The sequence below is a fragment of the Fukomys damarensis genome, unplaced genomic scaffold (assembly GCF_012274545.1).
Source record: "Fukomys damarensis isolate Sample0158 unplaced genomic scaffold, DMR_v1.0_HiC HiC_scaffold_19, whole genome shotgun sequence".
Classification (NCBI taxonomy): Eukaryota; Metazoa; Chordata; class Mammalia; order Rodentia; family Bathyergidae; genus Fukomys; species Fukomys damarensis.
This window is the reverse complement of record NW_022900931.1, coordinates 62,595,183-62,604,814: the sequence shown is the minus strand read 5'-3', so window position 1 is coordinate 62,604,814 and position 9,632 is coordinate 62,595,183. Positions and strand designations below refer to the sequence as shown.

The following is a 9,632-nucleotide window of genomic DNA, read 5'->3' as shown; positions in this document are numbered from 1 at the left end:
ACATTGCCAAGAAGGATGTGACAAATGTATTCGAATCAAGGGAAAATATTTTGAGAGGGATTAATGACAATGTATCTTTTACTATAATGAATTTTTTAAAAATTTAAACATTTCACCATATTTTCAATTACATCCCATATGTTAAGGGGAGGTGATCTAAGTATTTCTGTTCACTTTCCTGTGTTGCTGTGGACAAAAGACTCAAACTCTTCCTGAAGTTTATAGATTTGACACCATAATTGTTACTAGGGTCTGAAGAATATCTGGCATAGGGTTAGCATGTAATAGTTCCTCAACCCATATTTACGCTGTTTCAGGAGTTTGAACAAGTACACAGATGTGGACTAGCTCCTGGTGTTCTAATGTACAAGCTTTTCTCCCTCCCAAGCTCTCATTTTCCCATTTGTAAATTAGGAGGTGGTAGGAGGTAAGGGAGGGGTGGATGGGAAAGTGTTTGGGAAAGCACAAAAGCACTGGTAGCTATTGTGTTAATCATCATGAGTAAATCAATAAACTTCCAGGTTCCGAGTTCGATCCTTGTCACCAAAAAGAAGTCAGTAAACTTCCTCTTCCTCTACTTTCCACCTTTCACTGATATTCCTTTGCAATTCCTTCAAATAGCTTTCCAAGAGCCCTGAGCCAAAATGGGAGAAAGCTGGACTCCATTTCCCAGCGGGCCTCGCGGGAGAACTTTCTGCGCCTGCGCTGCCAAATTCTCCCTTTGCCTTTTGGGAGATGGTCGTGTTTTTTGTTTTTTTTTCTTCCCCCCCCCTCAGCCCACCCACTGGCTTCCTACCCCACCTCCAAGCTGCCGTGCTCCCTTCCGGGAGATGTAGTCCTTAATCTCCCGGACTCCAGTTCCCAGAGCCCTTTGGGGCTCGAACCCGGAAGGGGAGGCTATAGAAGAGCGAGTAGGGGCAACTCGCGTAGTCGAGGGAGCTGCGGCGCGCGGAGATGGTGAGAGCCCCAGGCGGGGTCCGGAGGACGCTGGAGAGTGTGGGCGGGAGTTCGAGACGCGGGGAGTTGGGGGAGGAAGGAGCTGAAGCTAAAGAAAGGGCTGGGCGCGAGGAAATCGTCTGGGGGAGGGGATTGGGAGGAATGGGAGTCCGAGGGAGTGTGTGTGGGGGTGCTGGGGAGGGGTCTTGGAGGTGGGGAGAGAGCCGAGCTATGGGATAGATTTTTAAGGGGGCTCAGAGCTGGAGAGGAAGGTTCAAAGTTGGCGTCGGGGCTGGGCGTCCAGGCAGAGACCCTGAAGGAAGCAGTTTTGAGAGCAGTTTTTATTTTCCTGGGGGGTGTGGAAAGCCTTGGTGGTCAGGGTTAGTTGTGTGAGAGAGTCTGGAGGTTCCCAGGGAGAGGCTAGCCGTGGATGCTAGGGATCGGGTTCTCTGGAGTGGATTCTGAGCAGGAAGACAGGATGGAGAGGTGGGCGGCAGAAATCAATGAGAGTGTAGGCTGGGTTCCAGGACAGAGGGTGGGGTGGGGAGCATGAGTTTAGGGACCTGGATGTGAAGATGCTGGCGTGATCCAGCCAGAGACTCCAGATAAACTGGACAGTTACAGAACTGTCCAGAAGTAAAATAATATGGCCAGAAGGGACTGTAGAGGCCATTGTTGGCACTCTCACATTCTCTGGGATTTAGAAGAGTGTAAGTGGTTTATCTGCGTGGACAGTTTAGATCCCTTATTCTGCTCTTCCTTTGTGACCTAGGCCAGCCTCTTTTCTGTAAGCCCCAGTGCCCATATCTGTACTGTGAGAACAAGCCACTGACAGGGCTAAAGGGCAGCTTCTTACTGTTGGTGGGAGACTAAGTCTCAGCGCTGTTTGTGGGAAGCTCTCCATGCCAGGAGTTTGCCTGGGTTACAACTGCTGATGGATTCCCTCCTCTTCAGTGCAGCCCCAGAGGCATTTTCCCAAATCCTAGCACTGATGTGAGTGCACCCCATCAGAAGCACACTCCCTGCAGTCTGATCCAGCTAACACTTACCTGTTTTACCAAATGCCTGGCTGTGTTTTTAGCTGTTTGTTCATGACAGTTCATTTGATTCTGACAGTACTTCTAAGATGCAAGTGCTTCATCTTATGGAAAGGAAGCAGGCACAGAGAAGTTAAGCAACTTTTGCAAGGTCAGCTAGCATTATATGGTAGACTCAGGATTCCTTAGGCATCCTGGCTCCAGATCTGTACTTTGACTACTATAATCGCGACCCCTCTCCTTATATTGCAGTAAAATGTGGTAAGTAGGGATGGAGATCAGAGCAGCCTTTGGTTCGAATTTTTAGTTCTGCTGTCTATTTGCTGTGTGACCTTGGGCAAGTCTTTTAGCCCCACCTCAAACCACCCCCTTTCACTGTGTGATTCTAGCTGGCCTTGAACTCACTGTGGAGCCTGGCTAGCCTCAAACTCATGGCAATCCTGTTTCAGATTCCTGAGTGCTGGGATTGTGTATGCCACCATGCCCAGCTGAAGTTTATGGTTAAAGTCACCTGCTCCAGATAGGCCCAGGTTCATATCCATGCCACGTTGGTGTGTGTCCTTGGCCAAGCTGAATACCCATGTTGGGCCTCACTTTTCTCATATGTAAAATGGGACTGCATCAACTGATGAGATCAGGTCTCATAAGGATCTTTTTTTTTTTTTTTTTTTTCTGGTACCGGGGATCAAACTCAGGATTTTGTGCTTATGAGGCAGACTGCAGCACCAGTGAGCTAAATCCCCGGCCCTTATAAGGAGATGATAAATGTTTTGTTTGGGCTTGGTTTGTTTTGTTTTTGTACCAGAAATCGAACTCAGGACCTTGCAGTTGCCAGACAGGCACAGTGCCACTGAGATACATCCATGGCAGGAGATGATAAATGCATATAGATTCTTCCTGTGTGTTAAGCTCTTACGAAGTACGAGGTCCTTCTGTGATGTTTATTCCTCCCCTCAAAATTGTTTCAATCACAGGCTCTGGTGCTAGAATGTGTAGATTTGAATCCTGGCTCCAGCTTTCACTGGTCATGTGACCTTAACTCTTTTGGGCCTCAGCATCCTCTTCTGGAATGTGGGGATTCATTTGTTTATAGTGAAAAAATGTTACAGGAGCACCTGCTATATACCGGGCCAGGACTGAGTGCACACTGGGGCTGGGCCTGGGCCTCCAGGAGCTTTCTGTTTTCATAACATCAGGATGTCCTTTTGCTATCTTGAGGGTTTGGATTCTAATCTATTCCTTATTCGTTTTCAGAACCTTATGCCAGCTTTGCCTGCTTCTCGTTGCTGTCTTAGATTTTAAAAAGTTAATATTGGGACAAAAATTGAGCTCAGTGGTGCACAAAGTCCCGAGTTCGATCTCTGGCACCAAAAAAAAAAGTTATTAAAAGTTTTTTCTTTTTTCTGGGGCTGAATATCAATCCCTGGGTTTTGTGCTTCTTAGGTAAATGCTCTATCAGTGAACTACATCCTCGGCCCCTACTTATTTATTTATTGTGGTATGGGGTATTGAACCCAGGACCTTCACAATAAGGAGATCAAACTTAGGACCTTGCACTTGTGAGACAGGCAGTGGAACCACTGAGCTAAATCCCCAGCCCTTTTTTTTTTTTTTTTTTTTCCGGAGAAAGAGTCTTGCTAAATCACTGAGTAGCCTACGCTGAGCTTGCCATCCTCTTGTCTCGGCCTCCCAGAATTCTAGAGTTACAGGTGTGGGTCATCAAAGTGGGCTTGTGGATTTTTAATATTCTATCACCAGCCTTTCTTGAATTATCTGAAAACCTACTGGTTCAGGAGAAAGTTGTGTATCTCTCACTTGTCCCTATTCCTCGATGTCACATCTGGGTGAGGTGACACTTTTTAAAAAACTTTTTGCCTTTGTCTTAGAAAATGCTTTCCAAGTTATTTTGCCTTTTCTTAAAATCTTAAATGTGTTCTCAGCCTGTTCTTGTCTGAAGCTTACTCATACAAAATGGTCTTTTTACTGTTCTGTTTTTTTTTTTTGAAACAGGGTTTCCGCTGTGTAAGTTCAGACTGTCCTTGAACTCCCAATGTACCCCAGGTTGGCCCCAGCTTGTGGTGATCCTTCTGCCTCGGGCTCCCAGAATGTTGGTATTACAGGTGTGCACCACCACACCCGGCTTCTTTTTTACCGTTTTAAATGGTGTATTTCTAGCAAACCCAATAGTAACAAAAGAATGGCCCTAAGCCAGGTGTGGTGGCACAAACTTATAACACCAGCATTCTGGGAGGTTGAGACAGGAGGATCATAAGTTCTAGCCCAACCTGAGAGGCTGAGACAGGAGGATCATAAGTTCTAGCCCAACCTGAATGACTGAGGGAAACCCTGTCTCAAAATAAAAAACAAAAAAGCACTAATAATGTAGCTCAGTGCAAAAGCCTTGAGTTCATTCCCCAGTACCAAAAACAAAACAAGACCTCATAGGGATCAATTTCATTTCAGGATATGAAATAAAGAAGGAAGTTTTTGGCCATGTCAGTGATTTTCAAACCCTTCCATCGCCTTGCTTTTTCTTCATTATCCTAGCATCTGATTTTTGGTTTTTTGAGACAGGTCTCACTATGTAGTTCAGGCGGGTCTTGGACTCACGATGTAGTCCAGGCTGGCCTCAAACTCATGGCAGTCCTTTTGTCTCAGCCCGTCTGAGTGCTGGGATCACAGGCATATGCCACCATGCCCGGCCCAGCATCTAAATATTAAGGCCTCCTTGTAACCAGGTTGACACCACATATTCTACCAGATTGATTTCAGTAAATCATCAGCCAGCCCATGGGTGGGTGCTGTCATTATCACCATTTTATTTGTGGTGCTGGGGATGGAACCCAGGACCTTGCACATGCTAGGCAAATGTTCTACCATTGAGCTACACCCCTGTCTTCATCTCCATTTTACAGTTCAGGAAACTGAGGTATGGAGAGTTAAGCAGCTTGCATGTGGTCACACCCCCTGAAGCAGGAAAGCTGAGATTCAGCTGGCCTTGTCTACTTCTAGAATCTCCAGATCCTGAGGGCTTGGGTGGTTCCCATCCTCAGGGAGCTATTAGGCAAAGAAGTAGAGTGAGAGAGGCCAGCAGACCATCCAGATGGAAAGCCTTACAGGAAAGGTATGGAAGGGCCTGGACTGTGGACAAAAGGGCAATGGGGCTGGGGAATAAAATGGACAGGGACAGCCAGGCATGGTGGCGCACGCCTGTAATCCCAGCACTCAGAAGGCTGAGGCAAGAGGGTCTTCAAGAGTTTGAGGCCAGCCTGGGCTACATAGTGAGTTCAAGGCCAGCTTGGATCACATAGTGAGATCCTGCCTCAAAAACGGGGCCTGGACTGTGGACAAAAGGGCAATGGGGCTGGGGAATAAAATGGACAGGGACAGCCAGGCATGGTGGCGCACGCCTGTAATCCCAGCACTCAGAAGGCTGAGGCAAGAGGGTCTTCAAGAGTTTGAGGCCAGCCTGGGCTACATAGTGAGTTCAAGGCCAGCTTGGATCACATAGTGAGATCCTGCCTCAAAAACGGGGAACGGGGACAGCACCAGAAAGTGACAGCACTGGTAATGTGCCACCAATTCTGTTTGTTTGTTTCTGCCACCAATTGTGGTGTGATTAGGCAAGTGCATTCCCTGAGCACCTGCTTTCTGCCCTACCCTGTGCTGTGTGCTGTGTTTTGTCTCTCTACCCACCATTAGACTTCTTAGGTTCATGCTTAGCTTCTGGTTGTTTTTGTTTTTGTTTTGAGACAGGATCTCACTATGTGGTTCAGGCTGGTCTCGAATGCACTGTGTAGCCCAGGCTAGCCTTAAATTTGTGGTGATCTTCCTGCCTCAGCCTTCCAAGTACTGCGATTACAGGCATGCGACACCACGCCCAGCTATTTCTTCACTGTGATGAAGCAAGTGCTTCAGTTACTTCCTAAGAAAGGGTTCACAAGACATACATTGGTTTGAGTACTTGCATGTCGTCACAAAGGGCTTAAAGTTGGGTCGTGATAATTTTGAAGCAATCATGTTTTTGCCTGGAAAGATCCCTCAGGCTACCGTGGAAAGGATGGAGCCCAAGAGTTAAACCAGCCCTGAAGCCAGGAACAGAGATTGGAACAGCTGTGCCTATGAGGAGAGGACTCAGCTTCCTGAAACTGACAGGCTGGTTAAGAGGGAGACGTCACCCACTCAGCTCACTGCCACTTAGCAGGCATTGTAAGAGGAAGCCTCTCGAGAAAAAGATCACCTGTAGCTTGGGAAGGTACCGGGACAGCTTCCTGCAGGTGGGGTGGCGTCCTCCTCTCAGAAGCTGGGCAGCAAGGCCGGTAGGAGTTCCTTCCTTCATTCAAACAAACGTGCATTGCATAGCCCCCATGTGCTGGGGCCTTGCTTATCCACGAGGGTCCTAGAGAGCTTGTTCAAACGCACTTTCGGATTCAGCAGCCCTGGGTAGGGACCCAGAGCCTGCGATTCCAACAAACTCCCAGGGTAGACCATGTGGGCACTGCCCCGGAAGCTGCAGAACTATCAGCAAAGATGGGGGGGGTTTGTCCTCTAAACAAACATTTTAGTATATTTGATAGTTATGTGTGCTAAGGAGAAAGCTGAAGCAGGGAAGAAGAATGAACACGTGTGTCTTGGGAGGACGGGCTGTGGTTTTAAATTGAAAAAGACTCACAGGGCTTGGTAAGCTGAGGAGCATTTTAGGCAGCAGTGAAAGCTCTGCCAGAAGCTTCAAAAGAGGACTGGCTGTTTCTTACGTGTTCTGTGCCTCAGTTTCCTGTCTTTGACATAGTCACTTTCTCATCACTGAGACACAATACCCAATGCCCACAATTTAGAGGAGGAAGGGGTTATTTTGGTCACAGTTGCAGAGATTTCAGTCCATAGTTGGCTGCCTCCGAGTTGGGGCGGTATGGTAGAGGAGAATTGGGGGCAAGCGCAGAGTGTGATTAAGGGTGGGGAGGGAGCTAGACCCTTCCAGGCCACACCCAGGGAGCCCCTCCTCGGACCTTCACCTCCTAAATCTCACTTAGCTGCACTGATGAGTGTCATGTCCCCGTGATCCAGTCAGCTCCCAAGCCTGTGTGTGCATGAGGCTTTGGGGGACGTCGAGTTATAAACCATAACAACATGGTATTACAAACAGTGAGAAGATGTGAGGATTAAATAGGTTAATCTTTGTAAAGTGCTCAGAGCAGGGCGTGGCACGCAGTGAGCGCTCTGGTATTAAGTGCTTTTGTAGTTAATATATCCATGTTGGTTATGATTGTTTATTGGGATGTCTTCCCCCTTTCCCACGAGCTATTTCTGTTGAGCTCAATGTCACCTATGCACCCCTGGTGCCTAAGCCAGGGGCAGGACACAGGAAGACCTCAGTGAATTCTGAAACAAGTTTTTGCAAATGTTCTGTGTACACTAAGAATGTGAACATGTGTATTCTGTCATTGTTGGGGGCATTCCATCAGGGCATAGCTTGTGTGGCTTGGGTCCTTACTCATTTTATTTTCTCATCAAATCTATTCTGAGACATGTGGTAATTACATTACGATTCTCTTTTGTCATTGTATGGGCTTAAGGCTGTCATGTGCAGGGATGATTGTTTTCTTATTTATATATTTTGAGACTATTAGGATCATGAATGTTGAGAATTTTTGTACATAATGGGTCAGTTTATTTTGTCACCATCTTTGCCAGGTTTTTTTATTTGTTTAGTTTTCCAGTTTATTTATTTACTTAGGTTTTTAGAGGCGGTGTCTCAAGGCTAGCCTTGAACTTGCAGTGATCCTCCTGCCTCAGCCTCTGGAGCACTGAGGTTACAGGTGTGCACCACTACATTCAGCTTCATTATTATTATTATTTTAAATAAGTTTTATTTTATCCCATTCCCCCTCTCAAGTTCCCTCCCCTCCCTGTGTACAAAAGCATTTCCATTTTTTCCTTCTATGTTCACTTTTTTTCTTGTCCCTTCCTTTCTCCCTCCCTCCTCCCTTGAACACTTAGGGAACATTTTCCCATTTGAACACTTTCTTCCCATTTCCCAGCATGCATTATACATCTCAGTCCTTATTTCCACCTTCATTTTCTCACACCAGAGAAACAAAGTGGTATTTAAACAGGTGTGTCTGATTTATTTCACTTAAGAGTATGATCTCAAGGTCCATCCATTTAGCTATGTCTGAAGCTCATCCTTTATGGCAGAGTTAATACTTGATTGTATAAAAAAAATACATCTTTATCCACTCTTCAGTTGATGGGCATTGGGCTGTTTCCAAGATTTACTGTTATTATTATTAATTTTTTTTTTTGGTACTGGGGATCGAACTCTGGTCCTTGTGCTTCCAAGGCAGGCGGCAGAACCACTGAGCTAAATCCCTGGCCCAATTATTATTATTTTTTAATTATTATTATTTTTTTTGCAGTACTGGGGATTGAACTCAGGACATTGTGCTTGAGAGGCAGACGTGCTGCCACTGAGCTAAATCCCTGGCCTCATTATTGTTATTTTTAATGGTAGTATCACTGCTCTACTTGTCCCTTGGTTCCTGTTTCTTGGTCAGTCTTTTTCTATCTTTTTTTTTTTTTGTCTTTTGGGTGGTGATGTTTTACAATTGGAGGGTCTTGGACCCATCCTTCCTTTCTGCACAATCCAGAGACAGATTTATCTGAGAAGACCAGGGGTGGCAGCTCTGGGATGAAGGTTTGGCGGGAGGTTGTTTCTCTGCATGGGTAGGTAGTTTCCAAAAGGGAGCTCGGAGAAGGCCTCCTTATATAAAATTAGATTTGAGCAAACACCCGAGTGAAGTAAGGAACTGAGCCAGGTGGAGATCTAGGGGAATGCTTTGCAGTTTGCAGGAACAGCAAATGCAGACCAGGGAAGGGAGGTATTTGGTGACTTTGAGAAATGGAGCCTGCCCCAGCCTGAGGGGTGAGCTTCCTGGAGGAGGGGAGGCTGAACTGCAACCCCAGGGAACTTACACGGAAGCAGTGCAAGTGACCCGATCAGATTCCCTGGCTTCATACCCCTGCTCCAACTTGCCCGGGTTCTTCACGACCTTGGGCTTGTTTCAGTTTCTTCATCCATACAGTGCAGATGATACTAAGGATTAGACAAGACCTGTGTATTGTCCCTACTCCCATCACCAGGTCAGGTGCCCACTAGGCCCCACTGGGGACATTGAGTGTGGGGTGAAGGTGTGGGCAGGGATAAGGCCGAATGGGTAGGTACCTGGGCTTCTTCCAGAGGGCACTGGGGAGTCATGGAAGGTTCCGGGAAAGGACAGGGGAATGTTTATAGATTTGTCCTTTTAAGAGACCCTGGCTGCCCCTGAGGGTGTCATGTGGGAAGATAGCTGGAAGCAGGCAAGGCCGGCCCAGTAGTGGAAGACCGACACCTGCACAGAGGCCTGCATCGAATCTCACCTGCCCTAGAAAGGATCTAGACCAGATGTAATGCATGCTATACGAATTTTAAAACGGATAATCAGTACTTAAGTCATCATGGAGTTCCCATTGTTTTTCTGTACTGAGTTGGGGTTGAGACATCTGGCTGGAAAGATGGAATGGACAGGTCTCTGTAGCCACATGGCTTTAGCCTTGAATGCCAGGCTCAGAGGCTTTAAACTCAGTGCCACAGGGACCAGCCCAGGCCCCCCCCCCCCCCCG

The 9,632-nt window shown here is 46.9% G+C and overlaps 1 protein-coding gene across 1 annotated transcript in view; it reads left to right on the top strand.

Annotated features, from left to right (window-relative positions):
* The first annotated feature begins 806 nt into the window (after positions 1 to 806).
* The window catches only part of Fbxo46 (F-box protein 46), a 15,159-nt gene continuing 6,333 nt past the window's right edge, over positions 807 to 9,632 (top strand). The window contains exon 1 of the mRNA XM_010614597.3: positions 807 to 957. The gene's annotated coding sequence lies outside the window, so the exon portion shown is untranslated. The remainder of the gene's footprint in view (positions 958 to 9,632) is intronic.